General features: G+C 47.1%; 1 protein-coding gene across 3 annotated transcripts in view; it reads right to left on the bottom strand.

Annotated features, from left to right (window-relative positions):
* Nucleotides 1–21,470, bottom strand: part of stxbp4 (syntaxin binding protein 4) — a 149,671-nt gene that overhangs the window by 29,299 nt on the left and 98,902 nt on the right. The window lies entirely within an intron of this gene.

Below are 21,470 nucleotides of genomic sequence, written 5' to 3'. Positions count from 1 at the left end.
CTCCATAGAAATTAAACTATTAGAGAATTTTATTCACTCTTTTTGAACCACCTCCAACCTCCCCTTTAAGGAGCACTGGTACGGGGCTCATGAATGAGCATGCAGTGTGGTTTTGGCTCCCTTTGCTAATTAATTTTGATCAAGAGCCTATAACTGGTGTCTTGGAATGTTTTCCAAGGGTAAAGGGGCTATATAAATGCAGGCTGCTGCTGCAAGGACCCCAATTTGCATATGCAGATACCTAATATCTGTTTCAGACAAGTGCCTGGGGGCTACAAGATGCCGGTTTCTAACTGGACGACAGACAGGCTTCTAGCTGCAATCGGATGTAGAAGATCATAACTGGCTATTTGCCTCCCCCGCCCTCCCCAGCATTCATGTAATGGCCACCACATCACCCCCATGAAGGGAAGGAGAACAATGTTGAAATCCCCCCTTCCACCTTTGTCATTTCCAGCGATGGTTTGTCCTGCTCTATAGAAGGAAATGTTCAACATGAACAGTAATTAAAATCTAGAGTAAAACATCATTAACAGGCATTTCAGGGGGGGGTTGGTGGTTTAGGATCTGATTGACAATAACACAGTCCGACAGAAAAATCTTCTGTGATATTTGCAGAATTAGTCCATTAACAGGAAGGGCACTGAAACAAACTGTTAAATGTCAGAAGCTGCAGGAAGCCCCAAGCAGTAAAACAACTAAGCCAAAACTGACAGAAAGCTGGAAGGGCTGACATCAGGTCAATGTGGCTCTCAACCAGCACCATAAGAGGCCAGCATTGGATCTGTTCCCACGTCAAACATTTAACTTTACCCAACATTATTTTCACACTGGTTTTCTCACCTTGCTCCTCATCCACATTTAACTCTGTAACTGCCTCCAGCCTACAATCCTCCGGCCTGCAGAGAATTCCAGAGCTAAGGGCCCCAGCCAGCTGATAACCCCGAGCTGTACCTGTCCTGGGAGTGTTTAATGGGGACAGTGTAGAGGGAGCTTTACTCTGTATCTAACCCCATGCTGTACCTGTCCTGGGAGTGTTTGATGGGGACAGTGTAGAGGGAGCTTTACTCTGTATCTAACCTCATGCTGTACCTGTCCTGGGAGTGTTTGATGGGGACAGTGTAGTGGGAGCTTTACTCTGTATCTAACCCCGTGCTGTACCTGTCCTGGGAGTGTTTGATGGGGACAGTGTAGAGGGAGCTCTACTCTGTATCTAACCCCGTGCTGTACCTGTCCTGGGAGTGTTTGATGGGGACAGTGTAGAGGGAGCTTTACTCTGTATCTAACCCCGTGCTGTACCTGTCGTGGGAGTGTTTGATGGGGACAGTGTAGAGGGAGCTTTACTCTGTATCTAACCCCGTGCTGTACCTGTCCTGGGAGTGTTTGATGGGGACAGTGTAGAGGGAGCTTTACTCTGTATCTAACCCCGTGCTGTACCTGCCCTGGGAGTGTTTGATGGCGACAGTGTAGAGGGAGCTTTACTCTGTATCTAACCCTGAGCTGTACCTGCCCTGGGAGTGTTTGATGGGGACAGTGTCAGTGGGAGCTTTACTCTGTATCTAACCCCGTGCTGTACCTGTCCTGGGTGTGTTTGATGGGACAGTGCAGAGGGAGCTTTACTCTGCATCTAACCCCGTGCTGTACCTGTCCTGGGAGTGTTTGATGGGGACAGAACAGAGGGAGCTTTACTCTGTGTCTAACCCCATGCTGTACCTGTCCTGGGAGTGTTAGTTGGGGACAGTGTAGAGGGAGCTTTACTCTTTATCCAACCCTGTGCTGTTTCTGCCTTGCAAGTGTTTGATGGGGACAATGTAGAGGGAGCTTTTTCAATTTATCTAACCCCATGCTGTACTTGCTTTGGGAGTACTTGATGAGACACTGTAGAGGGAGCTTTACTCTGTATCTAACCCCGAGCTGTACCTGCCCTGGGAGTGTTTGATGGGAATTGTGTAGAGGGAGCTTTACTCTGTATCTAACCCCGAGCTGTCCCTGCCCTGGGAGTGTTTGATGGGAATTGTGTAGAGGGAGCTTTACTCTGTATCTAACCCCGAGCTGTACCTGCCCTGGCAGTGTTTGATGGGGACAATGTAGAGGGAGCTTTTTCAATTGATCTAACCCTGTGCTGTACCTGCTTTGGGAGTGTTTGATGGGGCAGTGTAGAGGGAGCTTTACTCTGTATCGAACCCTGTGCTGTACCTGTGCTGCGACTGTTTGACAGGACAGTGTCAATGGAACTATAGTCTGCATCTAACCTGTATTCCATTTAACCATGATGTGCTTAACAATTATGCAACAGGTACAAAAGTGAAAGGCATTCTCAGCGTTGACATCCCAGACCTTGAATATAAATATCATTCTCAAATCCCCCAGTGTAACTGATACACATGACATGTAATGTCAGAGAGGAAAAGCTGGTTCATCTACGCTGTCCAAAGCCAAGAATGATCCTCATGCATCACAGTTAATACACTCCCTACCCATTAGGTGCTGTTTAATCTCCTGAGAGAGCTGACAAAACAGATGAAAAAACCCAAGGCCAATGGAAATCTGATTCTGCAGAGAGTCTTATTCCAAATGACAGTCACTGAAAAAAGGTTAAAGAGAGGGAGGACTGAATGCAGTATAAATTGGCCACATAATCCAGCATAAAGACAGTATTGTGAGTGTTTCTTGGTTGCCAGATCATCTTAACCTCACTTTTTTTTTATCCATTCATGGGATGGGGGTGTCATTGGCTAGTTCAGCATTTATTGCCCACTTGTTCAGAGGACATTTAAGAGGCAACCACATTACTGTGGGTATGGAGTCACATGTAGACCAGACCAGGTGAGGACGGTAGATTTCCTTAGTGAACCAGATGGGTTTTTACAACAATCGACAATGGTTTCATGGTCATCACCAGACTTTTTTATTGAATTCAGATTTCACCATCTGCCATGGTGGGATTTGAACTGGGCTCCCCAGAGCACTCCCCTGGGTCTCTGGAATACCAGTCCAGTGACAATACCACCACAGTGACAATACCACCACAGTGACAATACCACCACAGTGACAATACCGCCACAGTGACAATACCACCACAGTGACAATACCGCCACAGTGACAATACCACCACAGTGACAATACCGCCACAGTGACAATACCAGTCCAGTGACAATACCGCCACAGTAACAATACCACCACAGTGACAATACCGCCACAGTGACAATACCACCACAGTGACAATACCGCCACAGTGACAATACCAGTCCAGTGACAATACCGCCACAGTAACAATACCACCACAGTAACAATACCACCACAGTGACAATACCGCCACAGTAACAATACCGCCACAGTGACAATACCAGTCCAGTGACAATACCGCCACAGTGACAATACCAGTCCAGTGACAATACCGCCACAGTAACAATACCACCACAGTGACAATACCGCCACAGTGACAATACCGCCACAGTGACAATACCAGTCCAGTGACAATACCGCCACAGTAACAATACCACCACAGTAACAATACCACCACAGTAACAATACCGCCACAGTGACAATACCGCCACAGTAACAATACCACCACAGTGACAATACCACGATGCCACTGCCTCACCCACTAAGAGTGAAAGGCAAGGTGCTCTTCCTGTTACTCCCAGAGACGCCAAGCTACGATGTTTTCTGAGTTATTGTGCGGAGAGAATTTGCAAGAGATGCCTGTATGGCAAATAACAGAGATTGGCTCAGTCTGCTCAATAGTCTGCAGGCTCCAGTGGTTGGTGAGGTAGCAGGGGTGGAGGAGCTGAAGGGAGGTAACAACCTAAACAGAGTTCAACATGAAAGTGCCAGGAGTTATTATTCCATGGCTGTTGTTGGGTCACTGGTTTCACTCTCTCTGATCTGAGGGACAAGCTTGGTGGTCAGCTCATGGGCACTGGAATGTTGTTTTTTCACACACCCTTGTTCTCCTCTTATAAAGGCACTGACTGTTTGCTGTGGTACAGCATCACAGGACTTACCACAGCCTCAGAGCCTGTCCTCAGCCATTTTCACAGAATCACAGAATTGTTACAGTGCAGAAAGAGGCCATTCTGCCCATTGTGTCTGCACCGGCTCTCCAAACGAGCATTTCACATAGTGCCATTTTCCTGCCTTCTCCCCGTAATCCTGTACATTGTTTCTTTTCAAATAACAGTCTAGTACAGTACTGGTCTCCTTATTTAAAGAAAGATGTAAATGCGTTAGATGCAGTTCAGAGAAGGTTTACTGGACTAATACCAGGAATGGGTGGGTTGTCTTATGAGGAAAGGCTGGACAGGCTAGGCTTGTATCCACTGGAGTTTAGAAGAGTAAGAGGTGACTTAATTGAAACCTTTAAGATCCTGAGGGGTCTTGACAGGGTGGATGTGGAGAGGATGTTTCCTCCTGTGGGAGAATCTAGAACTAGGGGTCACTGTTTAAAAATAAGGGGTCGCTCATTTAAGATGGAGATGAGGAGATATTTTTCTTTCAGAGGGTTCTGAATCTTTGGAAATCTCTTCCTCAAAAGACAGTGGAAGCAGAGTCTTTTGAATATTTTAAAGGCAGAGCTAGATAGATTCTTGATTAACAAGGGGGTGAAAGGTTATTGGGCGTAGGCAGGAATGTGGGGTTGAGGTTACGTTATCAGCCATGATCTTATTGAATGGCAGAGCGGGCTTGAGGGGCCGAGTGGCCTACTCCTGCTGCTAATTTGTATGTTCGTATGTTCCCTTTTGAATACCTTGAATGAATCTGCCTCCACCACATTCTCAGGCAGCACATCCTGACCTTACCCAATTGTTGCATGAAAATGTTTTTGCTCTTTTGCCAATTACTTTAAATCTCTGCCCTCTCGTTCGCGTCCTTTTGAACTTCTACACAGTTTGCAATGCTTCCAAGTTTCGTATCATCTGCAAATTTTGAAATTTGTGCCCTGTACACCAAGGTCTAGGTCATTATCAGGGAGAACAAGGGTCTCAACACTGACCCCTGGGAAACTCCACTGCAAACATCCATTAACCACTGCTACGTTTCCTGTCGCTCAGCCAATTTTGTATCCATGTTGCTACTGTCCCTTTTATTCCATGAGCTATGACCTTTCTCATATGTCCGTTGTGCAGCACTGTGTCAAACACCTTTTGGAAGTCCATGTACACCACGTCAACACTGGTCCTGGAACTCTATCAACTTTAAGTACAGAGAGCCTATCCAATTTATCCTTATCAATTTTAAATCCTTCTAGTATATTAATTATCTCCTCTTTCACCACGGCCTGGGTCAAGCATCTTCTTCCTTGGTAAAGACAGATGCAAAGTGTTCATTTAACACCTCAGCTATTACCCCTGCCTTCATGCGTAAATCCCCTTTTTGGTCCCTAATTGACCCCACTCCTCCTTCTAACATGTTTTTACTATTTATGTGCCTATAGAAGACTTTGGGGTTATATTTTATGTTCGCTGCCAGTCTCTTTTCATACTCTCTCTTTGCTTCTCTTGTTTGCTTTTCAACTTCCCCTCTGAACCTTCTATATTCAGTCTTGTTCTCAGTTGTATTATCCACCCAACAGCTGTACTGAGCATGCTTTTTCTTCTTCATCTCATTCTATCTCTTTTGTCATTCAGTGAGCTCTGGAATTATTTGCCCTACCTTTCCCCTCTAAGGAAATATACCTTGACTGTACCCGAACAACTCTTCTTTGAAGATAGCCCATCGTTCAGCTACTGCTTTTCCAACCAACATTTGACTCCAATTTATTCAGACCAGATCCGTTCTTACCTCACTGGCTTTCCCCCAGTTAATTATCCTTACTCTAGATTGTTCTTTGTACTTTTCCATAGTCAGCCTAAGCCTCATAAAAATCATACAATGATCACTGTTCCCTAAATGTTCTCCTACTGACACTTGTTCCACTTGGCCTCCTGACTCCCAAGAACCAGATGTAGCAGTGTCTCCCTGTCTCATTGGGCAGGAAACATACTGCTGTAGAAAAATTTTCCTGAACACAATCTAGGAAGTCCTGCCCTTTACACTGCTACTATCCCAGTCTATATTTGGGTAATTAAAGTTCTCCATTATAGCTACTCTATAATTCTTGCACCTCTCTGTAATTTCCATGCAAATTTGTTCTTCTACATCCTTTCCACTAGTTGATGGCCTATAGACTACACACATTTTCATATGCATTTCATAACAGCAACATTTCGCATTTATATAGCACTTTAATGTAGTAAAGGCATTGTAAGGTGTTTCGCCAGGAGTGTAACCAGACAAAATTTGACATGTAAACCATGTATGGACAGCTGACAGAAAGCTTGGTCAAAGAGGTAGGTTTTAAGGACAGAGAGAAGTGGAGTGGGGCGCAGGTATTAGGGAGAGAATTCCAGAGCCTAAGGCACATAGGTCGTAATGGTGAGGGATGTCAGGGTGAATTCACAAAAGGCCAGTCATGAACAAAAGGAGAGCTTGAGGGAGTGCTTGTAGGGATAGAAAAGGTTGTAGAGGGGTGAAGCTATGGAGGGATTTAAACACAAGGCTGAGAACTTTTAAATTGGAGACTTCAGGGAACTAGAAGCCAATGTGTAGGTCAGTGAGGGATGGATAGGAATTGGTGCAGGATCGGGTAGAGGCATCAGAGCTTTGGATGAGTTGTGGTTCAGATAGTATGAAGGATGGGAAGCTACATGCAAGGGATCTAGACACAAGGGAAGGTGGAGACAAGGAAACTGGAATACTGGAGGAGAGAAGAGGCTTGGATGAGCGTTTCAACAACAGGTGAGCTGAAGCAGCAGTGGAGGAGGGCAATGTTATGGAGTAGACAGTCTTTGTCATGAAGAGGGTATGGGGCTAGAAACACATCTTGGTGTCAATTAGGATGTCTGGTTACAAACAGCCTAGAGAGGACATGGAATTGATGACAAGGATACTGAATTTGTGATGGGAGCTGAAGACGAATGTTCTGTTTTTCTGAAAATTTTTACCGGAGGAATTGCCACTCATCCAAGATGAGATGCTAGACAAGCAGTCCATCCACCAACTGAGGAGGCTGAGAGGTTGAGAGAGGTGATGGAGTTGTACGAATGGGTGTTGCCAGCATACACATGGAAGCTGACCCTATGTCTGGGGATGATGTTGCCAAGGTTGGGAAGAGAATCCATTGTTAAAGATTCTTTGGCTACAATCAGCATAGCTGAGAGTGTAAATAAATGAGGGTAATTCCACTGAGCTGGACAACAGTGAGGAATGGTATTGTCAACTGTGTCAAGGGCTGCAAGCGTTCATGAGATTAAGAGAGATAGTGCACCACAATCACAGGGGACATCATTCTTTTACTTAGTTATGATTGTTTCATTGCTGTGTTGGGCAGAAATCTGATTGGAGAGGTTCAAACAGGGAGCTGCGGGAAAGATGGGAATGGATCTGGGAGGCAACAACATGTTTAAAGATATTGGCGAGGGAAGTGAGATTGGGGGATAGCTGCAAAGGGTAGAGGGGTCAAGGCTGGGGATCTTGAGTGGGGGTGGGGTGATGGTGATGGTTTTGTAAGGAAAAGAGTACAGTACCTGAGCCAAGAAAACCATCTATAATGTTGTGGTGTTCTAATATCCAAGGAGATTTACCAGAATGGTATCGGGGATGAGGGACATAGAGAGATTAGAGAAATTGGGAATGTTCTCCTTATAGCAGAGAGGTTTAAGGGGTGATTTAATTGAGTTATGCAAAGTTATGAGAGGTTTTGATAGACTGGATAGAGAGAAACTATTTCCACTGTCAGTAACCAGGGAACACAGACTTAAGATAATTAAGATAATTAGCAAAAGAACCGGGGATGACATGAGAATGTATTTTACACAGGGAGTTATGATCTGGAATACACTGCCTGAAAAGATGGTGGAAGCAAGTTCAATAGTAACATTCAAAAGGGAATTGGATGAATACTCAAAAAGAAGAACATTGCAGGGCTATGGGGAAAGAGTCTGGGGCTTCAGGAGTGGGTCTAATTGAATAACTCTGTCAAAGGGCTAACAGGGGCACAATGGGCAGAATGGTCTCCTATGCTGTATCGTTTTATGAAATTCATTTTACATCATAATCCTTGTCTGGATTCACGCTCAGATCTATAGGATGAAAGATTAGAGCCAACCCACTGCGTCGCTGTCAGGAACAGGACTTCCTGTAAATCTCTGGTGCCCTCTCAGTGGGTGATTCTTTAATGCTGTGAAGTCTGTGTCAACACCTTTTGTCTTCTCCATTTCTATTCTGCAGAGACCCCGCTGAGTCTGACGTGTGCAGTAAGTAATAGGAGGTACGACTGGATTTAGTGTTCCAGTATGAAAGTTCACATTAGTGGCATTCACACCAGGGAGTAATCTACCCAAGGATTATGTGTAGCACAGTAATCTGCTGCAACATTTCCTTAAAAAGCATTATGTAACACACAGACAACTCTGGTAGAGCACCACTCTGTACAATCATAACTTAATAGCTGTTACTTTTAAATAGAAAAGAATAATTACATGAGTAATACCCAAGAGGCTGGAGCAAGATAAGAGAGGTTTGCTTTTAATTAAAAGCAAGCAGTATCAAACGTGAAGCCATTTTAAAATCTAAAACGATAGTTTCCCTACAAAAATGAAACCCCATCACTGTAAGGCTGACCCTTACAACAGTGCTGGCCAGTCGGTGTCTGACTGAGTGCCTGCTGGTGCAATCATATTTGTTGTGCTAGAGTCAAACCCCACAATAGGCAATAGGAACTACTCTGAGGTTAGGGGACAGTACATGATAAACAGAGTGTGCATGAGAACGCAGAGTTGGACTGGAACCAGTTGAAGTCACAGAGCTCAACAATAAAGACGAGGCTCCCCTCTGCCACCACTTTACTGCCAAATCCTGGCTCCCGCAATTGCTCCATGGATAAACAGGCTGGTACATAAAGAAAGAGAGGCTTGCATTTAATTTGTGCCTTTCACAACCTCAGGATGTCTCAAGGTGCTTTACAGCCAATGAAGTATAGTCACTGTTGTAACATGGCTGCAAATTTGAGCACAGCAAGATCTCACAAATAGCAATATGGTAAGTTGATCACCTGCTTTTAGGTGTTGTTTCAGGGATAAATATTGACCAGGACACCGGGTAGAACTCACCTGTTCTTTGAAATAATGCTGTAGGAACTTTTATCTCCACCTGACAGGGCACACAGGGCCCTGGTCTAGCAGGCCAGAAGGGTCCCCAGTTTGATTGGTTGTTTGTGCTGAGTTAGCTCATCTCAGCCAGGGTGCCAAGTGGGGAACTACTACTGATGTCAGTCCTCCTGGGCTAGAGAGGGATAAAAATCAGCCTAAGTCTGATCCAGATCCAGTGGCTCCTCTTAAGGAGTACACACAGGGTTGGGTGGGAGTGGAAATCAGCCTTGGCTTGTGATGTTCTCTATAATAGGATGTTTCACTGATATTCACCATCCTGGTTCAATCATGGAGAATGGACGGTGGAACATCACCTCAGCAGGAGTGTTTCACTATGGATGCATCATAGCCAAGTTTGCTGCTATCATTCCCTAACATCTGTACACAGCTACTCCCAGTACCCAGCACAATGCAGTGATCAGGACTGGAATGTTGGCTGGTTTCCACTGAGCCACTGGCGAAACCCAAGTCCATCTACAAGATGCACTACAGCAATTCACCAAGGCTTCTTAGGCAGCACCTCCCAAACCTGCAGCCACTACCACCTAGAAGGACAAGGGCAGCAGATAGATGGGAACACCACCACCTGCAAGTTCCCCTCCAAGTCACCCACCATCCTAACTTGGAAATACATCGCCGTTCCTTCACTGTTGCTGGGTCAAATCTTGGAACTCTCTTCCTAACAGCACCGTGGATGTCTCTATACCACATGCATAAAATCAGCTGAACAAGAAGGTGGCTCACCACCACTTTCTCAAGGGCAATTAGGGATGGGTGGCCATGCTGGCCTCGCCAGCGACACCCACAGCCTAAGAATGAACTTTTTAAAAATTGTAATTTCAGATCCCATCAAAATTTTAGCACTTCGAGGCTTTTACTATAAGTAATGCAACAGCAAGAACAGGCTACGAAATGTAGTCATCGTCTTTACAGCACAGAAGGAGGCCATTCAGCTCATCGAGTCCATGCCAACTCTCTGCAGAGCAATGCAGTCAATCCCACATCCCGCTCTTTCCTCTATCCACATAGCCCTGCAAGTTCATTTCCCGCAAGTGCCTGTCCAATTTCCTTTTGAAATCATTGTCTCAACTTCCGCCACTCTCGTAGGCAGCCAGTTGCAGGTCATCACTTGTAATTTCCATAAGGCATGTGGTCAGCTTCAGGCGTATAATTATCCTACCACAGGATAGCCTCAAGTTCCTGGGTGTTCTTAATCAAATATGTGGAGAATAGAAATTAGATCCTGTTGTTGCATCGCTTTTTTTGAAAGGAAGACTGATTGATATTTATAACATGCCTCTCATGAACTCAGGATACCCCCAAGTAATTTACAGCCAGTGAAGTACTTTTGAAATATTGTAATGTGGGAATGTAATGTAGGCAGCATAACACAAGGAAAGCTTGAGTTTGATCTGCCAACTGCTGAGAGTCCAACTGTCTGAGTTAAAAACTGGACCAGTCCCAGTGCACCAATGGTTGACTCCTCACAGGTACCCCTGGCAGTTAACTGTGTGCAGGAGACAGTGTTCCAGGGACTGTTCAGTCTCAGGAAGAGTTCCAAATGGGGGAGCAGTGCTTCACTGATTGTCTGGAGGAGACAGTCTCACAGGCGGTAGTAGTAGTGCAGGGGACTTCACAGAAACTGGGAGAGTGTGCCGGGGACTGGGCAATGTATGGTATTTCACCTGTGCAATTGTGTGCAGAAATTTTGAATTTATACAGGAAGTGTGCAGCTGCAGCAGCTCCTGAGTTCCTGGCAAGAAACGTGGTCTGCTGTAAGCACCAGCAATTCTTGTTGTGTTGCTTATTGCCATGTAGGGAGTGAGCCCAATCATACTCTGATGTTGCACAAGGTGTGCATTTATATGCAAGAAAGCAAATACTTCACATTTAATCTTCACTCCCTCATTCTAATAATTAATGACTATTCCGATTACAGTGTCCTCTCTGCATTCAAAGCTTGGTTAAGGACAGACAGTAAGAGACCCTCACAATATGAAAGGAAGCTAAAAGAAGAAGTTGCGTCTTTCACAAGTGCAATCACTTGTATTGTAGGAAACATAGCAGGCAATTAGTGCACTGCAAGCTCTCACAAACTGTAATGTGATAATGGCCAGACCATCTGTTTTAGGTATTGGTTGAGGATAAATATTGGCCCCTAGACAATGAACAGAATTCCCATGATCTTCTTTGAAAATTTAGCTCTTTGACAGGGCAGAGGGGACATTCATTTAAAAGCTGATTTGAAAGGCAGCAACTCAAACAATCCAGCTTTCCCTCAGTACTGACCCTCCGACAGTGCAGCACTCCCTCAGTACTGACCCTCCAACAGTGCAGTACTCCCTCAGTACTGACCCTCTGACAGTGCAGCACTCCCTCAGTACAATCCCTCTGATAGTGCAGCACTCCCTCAGTACCAACCGTCCGACAGTGCAGCACTCCCTCAGTACTGACCCTCTGACAGTGCAGCACTCCCTCAGTACCAACCCTCCGACAGTGCAGAACTCCCTCAGTACTGTCCCTCTGAAAGTGCAGCACTCCCTCAGAACTGACCTTCTGAAAGTGCAGCACTCCCTCACTACCAAACCTCTGACAGTGCAGCACTCCCTCACTACCAAACCTCTGACAGTGCAGCACGCCCTCAGTACTGACCCTCTGACAGTGCAGCACTCCCTCAGTACTGACCCTCTGACAGTGCAGCATTCCCTCAGTACTGACCCTCCGACAGTGCGGCACTCCCTCAGTACTGACCCTCCGACAGTGCAGCACTCCCTCAGTACTGACCCTCTGACAGTGCAGCACTCCCTCAGTACTGACCCTCTGACAGTGCAGCATTCCCTCAGTACTGACCCTCTGACAGTGCAGCATTCCCGCAGTACTGACCCTCTGACAGTGCAGCATTCCCTCAGTACTGACTCTCTGACAGTGCAGCATTCCCTCAGTACTGACCCTCCGACAGTGCAGCACTCCCTCAGTACCAACCCACTGACAGTGCAGCACTCCCTCAGAACTGACCCTCCGACAATGTAGCACTCCCTCAGTTCCATGATTACTGTGATAAATTTTGAACACAGCTAGGGGCAGGCAATCGGACAGGAAGCTGATTAAAGCGTACTGATTGAAGTGGTCGTTGCCAATTCTCGGCTGGAACAAGCTCAGCACCAGCCAATATTATTTAGTGACAGGGCAAAACTGCTGTGACATCAGCTCATTGCTCCAGTGATCCATCTAACACAGTCTACAGCCATGGTCTCAACCTCTACATCTCGCAGCCTCAGGAATGGCTACACAGGAGAGTGCTGACCAGGGCTGGGATCTACACAGGAGAGTGCTGACCGGGGCTGGGGGCTACAGAGGAGAGTGTTGACCAGGGCTGGGGGCTACAGAGGAGAGTGCTGACCGGGGCTGGGATCTACACAGGAGAGTCCTGACTGGGGCTGGGGTCTACTCAGGAGAGTGCTGACCAGGGCTGGGATCCACACAGGAGAGTGCTGACCGGGGCTGGGATCTACACAGGAGAGTGCTGACCGGGGCTGGGATCTACACAGGAGAGTGCTGACCGGGGCTGGGATCTACACAGGAGAGTGCTGACCGGGGCTGGGATCTACACAGGAGAGTGCTGACCGGGGCTGGGATCTACACAGGAGAGTGCTGACCGGGGCTGGGATCTACTCAGGACAGTGCTGACCGGGGCTGGGATCTACAGAGGAGAGTGCTGACCGGTGCTGGGATCTACACAGGAGAGTGCTGACCGGGGCTGGGATCTACTCAGGACAGTGCTGACCGGGGCTGGGATCTACACAGGAGAGTGCTGACCAGGGCTGGGATCTACACAGGAGAGTGCTGACCGGGGCTGGGATCTACACAGGAGAGTGCTGACCGGGGCTGGGATCTACTCAGGAGAGTGCTGACCGGGGCTGGGATCTACTCAGGAGAGTGCTGACCGGTGCTGGGATCTACACAGGAGAGTGCTGACCAGGGCTGGGATCTACACAGGAGAGTGCCGACCAGGGCTGGGATCTACACAGGAGAGTGCTGACCGGGGCTGGGATCTACACAGGAGAGTGCTGACCAGGGCTGGGATCTACACAGGAGAGTGCTGACCGAGGCTGGGATCTACACAGGAGAGTGCTGACCGGGGCTGGGATCTACACAGGAGAGTGCTGACCGGGGCTGGGGTCTACACAGGAGAGTGCTGACTGATTTGCAGAGGGGCTTACAAGGGTATGTCCTTTCCACAAAGTTGGGAGGGGCACAGATGCAGGTGGGGAATAGGTGGATGGAGAACAGGGTTGGGGCGGACTGCTGTTGGATCACTCACATCTCCTATTGGTTGGCATTGGTAGCGAGTGACTTAACAGTCAATAGTGTGAGGTTGGGCAAGAGTGACAGATAAAGAAAATTCAGGGAATATAAAAATAACAGATCTGTTTTTAGTTTGCAGATGGCACATTTTACCGATGGTTAAACGGGATGTTTTTTAGGTTTGTCTATCAGGGGAGTGAGTAGTCTACTCCCTGTTTCTCCTCCTGGTTTACAGGCTGAGTCTCCATGTTGTCACCTCAGTCTGCATGCCATTATACCCTGTGTATCACTGAGACACAGCAGGAGTTACACAGTATGCTGTTCCTGTAGTGCATGCCTGGGCTGTCTGCACATCATTAGCTCACTGTCCTTGGCAACTGCCATGGATTTTTTTTTTCAAAGACGCAAACACGGCCTGAACACGCTCTGTGGCACACTCTGCAATTAACCCTTTGCCGGAAATCAGTTCAGTCTGACCCCACAAGGGACAGTGAATCAGATAACATCTCACAGCCAATTCACCTCCTGTCCTGCAGACCACAACAGCTACTTGCATTTATATAGCACCTTTAACATTGTAAAATGTCCCAAAGTTTCACAGACAAACTTTGACAAAGGAGCAGAGAGAAGGAGAGTCGGCCTCTTGAAAACCTGCGGTTTTAACTTCACCATTGATGGCCGCACCTTCAGATGCCTAGGCCTCAAGCTCTGGAATTCCCTCCCTAAGCCTCTCTGCCACCCCACCTCACTTTGCTCCTTTAAGACACACCTTAAAAACTACCCCTGGGGCTAAGCATTTTGATCATGTGACCTAATATCTTCTTAAATGGCTTGGTGTCAAATTTTGTTTTCCAACATGCCTGTGAAGCACCTTGGGACCCTTCCTTATATTAAAGGTGCTATATAAATATAAGTTGTTGTAGTAGGGGCTTGAAGGTATTGCAGGGTTAGGGAGGGGTGAGGTCATGAAGGGATTTGAAAACAAGGGGGTGAATTTTAAACTGGAGGCGTTGCCAGACCAGGAGCCAGTGCATGTCAGCAGGCACGGTGGGTGACAGGGGAACAGGACTTGGGGCAGGATCTTTAGGTCAGTGAGCAGGGTGGTGGGGTGGTGTCAGGCGGAACTCCCGACGTCACCGCGCCTCATTTCCATTTTCAGGTCGGTGGGGGCGCAGCCGAATCAGCTGTGCGCCCGCCGACCTGTCAACGGCCTATTGAGGCCATTGACAAAGTATTTAGCGTAATTAATGGACCTGCCCGTCCAACCTTAAGGCTGGTGGGCAGGCCGGGAGCCCTGGCGGGCTTCAGAAAAAGCATCAAACCTCATCCACAGGCGGGATGAGGTTTCATGAGGGTTTTTAAATTTTTAGTAAAGGTTTGACTGAAACTGATGGACCTGTCCCAACTCCTGTGACAGTATCACATGAGGGGACATGTCAGGGAAATTTTTTATTTGTCTCTATAACATTTTTAAATTTGGCACCGATCTCCCTGAGGCTGCACTTAGCCTCAGGGAGATGAGTCACTCTTTCGTGCGCAAGCGTGAAAGAGCGCACTCTCGGCTGAAGGAATCCCCGCCCCCCTGCCCGCACAGGGTGAGCATAGCGCGTCCTGGCGGGCGTCATGCTGGGCGGGCCTTAATTGGCCCATCCACGTAAAATGGCGGCGCTGATCGCAGGCGCGCCTGCCCATGTCCGCTCCTGTACTTCCCCCACAACCGGGGGAAAACTCTTCCCTTGGTGAGAGTTACGTCACGGGCAACAGACCTTTCTGAACTCATGTTTATTGCTAACTCACCTGGATAGCTGCAGGCTACAACAACAATTAGCATTTATATAGCACCTTCAACACAGCAAAACATTCCAACATCCTTCATAGGGGCATTATGAAACAAGATTTGACAAGCTTAATCTTCCAATAGTTCCTGTACTACATGTCTTCTTCAGATTGAGATGATACTGGTCTCCCATCGTCACTCTGGCAGCTCTGCTGAGCCACCCCACAGCTTCTGATTGACCTTGTAAGGGGTGGAACGACTGTTGCAGGAGTGATAACCATGGCTCAGTGGATAGCACTCTTTCCTCTCGGTCAGAAAGTTGTGTGCTCAAGACCCAGTGCCAGTCTGACACTGCCAGCGTAGTACTGAGGGAGTGTGGCACTGTCGGAGGGTCAGTACTGAGGGAGTGCTGCACTGTCGGAGGGTCAGTACTGAGGGAGTGCTGCACTGCCAGAGGGTCAGTACTGAGGGAGTGTGGCACTGTCGGAGGGTCAGTACTGAGGGAGTGCTGCACTGTCGGAGGGTCAGTACTGAGGGAGTGCTGCACTGTCGGAGGGTCAGTGCTGAGGGAGTGCTGCACTGTCGGAGGGTCAGTGCTGAGGGAGTGTTGCATTGTCGGAGGGTCAGTACTGAGGGAGTGCTGCACTGTCAGAGGGTCAGTGCTGAGGGAATGTGGCACTTTCGGAGGGTCAGTACTGAGGGAGTGCTGCACTGTCAGAGGGTCAGTACTGAGGGAGTGCTGCACTGTTGGAGGGTCAGTACTGAGGGAGCGCTGCACTGTCGGAGGGTCAGTACTGAGGGAGAGCTGCACTGTTGGAGGGTCAGTACTGAGGGAGTGCTGCACTGTCGGAGGGTCAGTGCTGAGGGAGCGCTGCACTGTCGGAGGGTTTGTGATTTTGGTTAAGATATATATGTTGGCTAAGGGCACCAGGGAGAACGTCTCTGCTTTTCTTTGAACAGAGCTGAGGGATTTTTAATTCCACTCATGAGGGCAGACAGAGCCTCAGGTTAACGTCTCATCCAAAAGACAGTGCCTCCGACAGTGCCTCCCTCCCTCAGTACTGCACCCGGGTGTCAACATAAGTTCAGTGTCTATGTCGCTGGATTGAGACTTGACCCCATGCCCTTTTGATTGAGTGGCAGGAATGTTACCCACCGAGCCAGGGTTGATAACAGGGATACAGGTAGGAGTTAGCGTGTGTAGAACAGGGCATTTACTCCTCAGAGGTAACAGGGAGGAGAATTTAGAGGTGCACATTAAATGGTACTTGTAAAATTAAAAGTCAGAAGAAAGGTGCTGATGGAGAAGGGATTGGACCTGAAAGTAGGATCAGGCCACAAGATCTTCTTGTGTCCTGTCCTGAAGTTTGAGCAAGGTGTCAGAATAGCTTTCTTAGAAACAGGAACAATACGTCAATTTGACTCTCACCCGAACCACTGGTTTGTGGGCTCAAGGATCACTCCAGAGATTTCAGCACAGCTTGGCCCGACACTGCAGTGCAGTACCGAGGGGGCACTGCAGTGCCTGGCAATCCATCCTTCAGGCGAGATGTTAAATCTGTCTGTTCAGGTGGTGTTAAATTATGCAGAGGCGTCAACGGTCCCTCTCCCAACCATCACAGAAAAACTGAACATTCACCTCACCGCTGTTTGAGAGATGCTGCTGTAAATAAAATGGCGGCAGCTTTTGCCAACATAACAATGTTGATTGTGCTGCAAAAAATAATTAAACGTAACTAATTGCTTATAGTGAATAAAAATTCAAGTCCTCCTATTAAATCAATATACTATAAAAATACTGTTCTCTCTGGGCTGCGGACCCCAGCAGTATACTGTATTTGGGACTGAGCTGTGAACAGCTTATCCTGTAAACTGCAGTTCCTGTTACACTGCTGCAGTTTTATTCCTCACACTCCACATGCCACACTAAGCTGACAGGCGTTTTCCCTGGAGGATACTCTTCTCTGGTAAAAGCTAATTGCTCTATGTTCCAAGTAGTGGGGTCGAGGCATCTGTCTGTGACTATAACTGAGGGAACTGTCAGATGAGCAAACAATTCTGCTCTAATCAAATTTCTCCTTCCACCCCTCTGCAGTCACGTTTTCTGAGCTGCATTTACCACATGTGGTCTGTTATCTTGTGGTTTGAAATGTGTTTCTGTCGTGCTCACGATCAGGTTCGGACCTAAAGGAAAGGGCAGTGTGGAAGGGAATGCTATTTGTTCACAAAAAAAAAACCTTATATTTCTGCCCGCGCCTTTGGTCAACGGTCCTAAATCCTGTTAGTCTTTCAAAAACCCTATAGTGCTCTCTCTCTCTCTCCCTCCTAAGTTCTTTATCACTTGTTTTATCCTGCTCTCAAGTGTCCTGTACTGCCTGATCTGGAATTTCTCTCTCTTAAATCCCCTACTGCTCAGACCCTCACTCTTTGTTAAAAACAAAAAACTGCGGATGCTGGAAATCCAAAACAAAAACAGAATTACCTGGAAAAACTCAGCAGGTCTGGCAGCATCGGCGGAGAAGAAAAGAGTTGACGTTTCGAGTCCTCATGACCCGTTAGGGCGGAGAAGAATAAAGTTGACGTTTCGAGTCCTCATGACCCGTTAGGGCGGAGTAGAATAAAGTTGTTAAACCCTTAAAGGGTCATGAGGACTCGAAATGTCAACTTTATTCTTCTCCGCCGATGCTGCCAGACCTGCTGAGTTTTTCCAGGTAATTCCCTCACTCTTTGTGATGTTTATTGCACTAAACCTTGGTATTCAAATGCCACTTGTTGTTTTCGTTCCCAGAGGCTTCTGTGCTTCCTTGAAACCTGGCAATTCTCTCTCTCTCTCTCTCTTCATGTCCCACCCTCGTTGTCTGAGCATTGCTGATCATGGCTCTTCCCACATTTCTACCGCAAGGTATCACAATGGGGCAAGTCGAAGGGGCAGACCCCAAGAACTACCTCAGCCGGTTCGGGGATTGAATAATGTCAGCGTTATTGAGCATCCCCCAGGTAGAGCTGAGTTAGTTTGAAGGTAGTTCTGAAGTTAGGCTCAGCACTGTGTTCAATGGAGGAGAGTTCCAGGCTCCAAATCAATTATATCAAGATAGACCAGCAGTGAAAACTAAAAAGCACCCAGGAAAATAATTTTTTAAAAAAAAGTCAACACTATCATTCGGAATACATAATTTTTCAATAGATATTGGAGGAATGAAAAGTACTTTGCCTTTAGACTGAGGAACATTGGGACATTCAGCCCCTCCAGGCTGTTCTGTCACTCAATCAGATCACGGCTAACCTGTACCTTAACTGCATTTATTTGCCTTTGCTCCATATGCCTTGATGCCCTTACCCTACAAAAATCTATCATCCACCACAACAAATTGCATTTATATATCACCTTTAACATAGCAAAATGTCCCAAGGTTCTTCACAGGCATCAGGGTATCAAATAAAATTTGACCCTGGGTCACGCAAGGAGATATTAAAACAGATGATCAAAAAGGGAGGTTTTAGGGAATGTCTCCAAGAAGGAGAGTTGGTATTGAGGCGGACAGGTGTAGTCATGGATATGTTGACACAAAACTTTGGTTTTGTTGCAAGTTGGATGATGATTATTTGCTGTTCAGGTGACAAGTCCAAGTGTGAAGCCCAGATGTGAGGTGCAGACATGAGGCCCAGGCATGAGGCCCAGGTGTGAGGTCCAAGCATGAGGCCCAGGCGCGAGATCCAGGTGTGAGGCCTAGGTGTGAAGCCCAGGTGTGAGGCCCAGGTGTGAGGCCCAGGCATGAGGTCTAGGTGTGAGGCCTAGGTGTGAGGCCTAGGTGTGAAGCCCAGGTGTGAGGCCTAGGTGTGAAGCCCAGGTGTGAGGCCTAGGTGTGAAGCCCAGGTGTGAGGCCTAGGTGTGAAGCCCAGGTGTGAGGCCCAGGTGTGAGGCCCAGGCATGAGGCCCAGGTGTGAGCTGCCCGATGAACAAATCTGTATAAAATAATTTGCCAGCAATCTTGCTGGGACTCGTTTAATTTTACATTTAAGGGAAGACCTGAGATTGTTCTGCTCCAGCAGCATTTGGAGGAATTCTTTCTGGTGAGCCGCAGCACCTGGGATCTGGTAGCTATGCTGCTCTAGGCTGTAGGGAGATTGTTTTGAAAAAGGGACAGCTCAATCCTCTTAGCAATTGGAGCTGGATGGGAGGAATGGTGGGCAGGAGGACATGTCTCCCACATTGATCTGCAAAAACAGGGTCAGGTGCTGACTGCAAGAATAACAAGGCAAAGGTTGATGTGCGCAACATCATAATCTTTAAAAAAAATTGCACTCCTAACCCTGGCAGCTAGATATACGAAGAGTCTCTCTCTGACAGGTAGACATCATCTTGCTTTAAAGCAAGACTCATTTCACCCTCTTCTAGTGTTACTTGTTCTTTCCCAGAGCCTTGAAATAGGAAATTCTTAACTCTTATATTCAAGTTCTTTATCTGAGAATGGTGAATGTGGAGCTCATGACCACTGGGAGTGGTTGAGGTGAATAGGTTTAATGGATAGAATTTAGCTAGCATGATAAACTAGACAAAGGGATCTGATGATGGAAATGGAGTGGGAGGAGGCTCACGTGGAGCGGACCGATCTGATTTTGTGTTGTAGGTTCCATGTAAGGGTGACATGGTGGGGCAGTGGTTAGCGCTGCTGCCCCCAGCTCCAGGGACCCGGGTTCGATCCTGACCTTGGGTGTGTGGAGTTTGCATGTTGTCCCTGTGTCTGGGTGCCCAGGTTTCCTTCCCGCCGTCCAATAACATGCTGGTTAGGCGGACTGGCTATGGTAAATTATCTCCCAGTGTGTGTCCTGGGTCTAACCTGCCTGGTACCCATTGCTTGTTGGGATAGGCTCCGACTCCCCGCAGCCCTGAGTTGGATTTCATGCAAAGAATAATAACTCATTTTTAATTCTATGTCATTAAGAATTTTTTTTCAAGTGCAGTGCCGGTAAATATCAATTTGGTTCTCAATCTTAATTGAGTCGCCACATCAAACTGGACTGCGTGGTTTAAGTTGAGGGGGTGGTCATCTTAGACCCACCAGTGACAATGCGTTGGGGGGTTGCATGCACTGCACTGTTGTGAGCAAGTCCCTTCCCCTCTCCAGTCCACACAGCAATTCAGCAGAGAATACCCCGGCTCCCAGGACTTGGGCTCCTGTGTTTGTTTATAATCCTACGCTCAAATCTTTGACAGAACTTCATAAAAAAGCACGGTTAGAACAAATATTGTACAAAGTGTCGCAGAGTTTCAGCCAGTATGCAGAAAGCTCAGAGAGTGTCTGGCTGCAATTTTAAGTGACCTGTACACTGCCCTCAGCCATTATTAGAAGATGTTCCTGCCAGAGCTGGCAAGAGGCACTATATATTAATGCCTGGTGTATACAACCTTGACAGAGAGAAAAAGTGACACCTGCTTAAAGTTAACTGTTCACTCTCAGCAGAAATATCTTTAACTTTAAAAACAGCATCCTGAACAGGAATTTTATTTTACAGTGAAACAGAACACACTTCAATCTCAACTCATCAGACTTTAAGAAGATCTATTTTGGGGATCAGAGGGCACTATCTGTTAGCAGAGTGGGGGCAGTGGATTAGATGGTGGGAAGAGTTAAAATACACTGAAGGAGTAAAGCTGAGAGGGTTAAATATGGAATCAGACTGGAGTAGGAAGGTTACAAATGAACAGATAGAAGTCAGGAGTTTCTCACTTTGAACAGTCATCCCACCTGCACTGCAATGGGTCCCTGAGGAACTGGACAATCCCACTCAGAGGTCCTGATTACTACATCCATTAACCCTGTAATATCTGAAATCCACCACAGTGTCGGTTTGGACATGGACAAAGTGTCCAAAGTAAAGCTGATTTGATTTTTTTGGTTTTGATCTAAGGGTATTGGTTTGACACCAATCTCTGTTTATCTTTGCACACAGAATTGTCCTGCATCGGATGCCAAATAAAACAGCAACAAATGGATTTGGAGGTAGTGCCGACAAAATGGTGTCTCCATTACCAGGTGAACTGGAGCATTTATATTCCTGTGTGTGGCCAAGGGCAGAGGGATAGATCTGAGGCTGCACTTACATTGAATTTTACAGCAGACACAGGCCATTCGGCCCAGCTGGTCCATGCTGGTGTTTCTGCTCCAAATGAGCCTCCTCCCACCCTTTCTCATCTA

Source organism: Cetorhinus maximus, unplaced genomic scaffold (assembly GCF_964194155.1).
Source record: "Cetorhinus maximus unplaced genomic scaffold, sCetMax3.hap1.1 HAP1_SCAFFOLD_666, whole genome shotgun sequence".
Taxonomy (NCBI): Eukaryota; Metazoa; Chordata; class Chondrichthyes; order Lamniformes; family Cetorhinidae; genus Cetorhinus; species Cetorhinus maximus.
The sequence above is the reverse complement of the archived record's forward strand: the minus strand, read 5'-3'. Positions and strand labels throughout refer to the sequence as shown.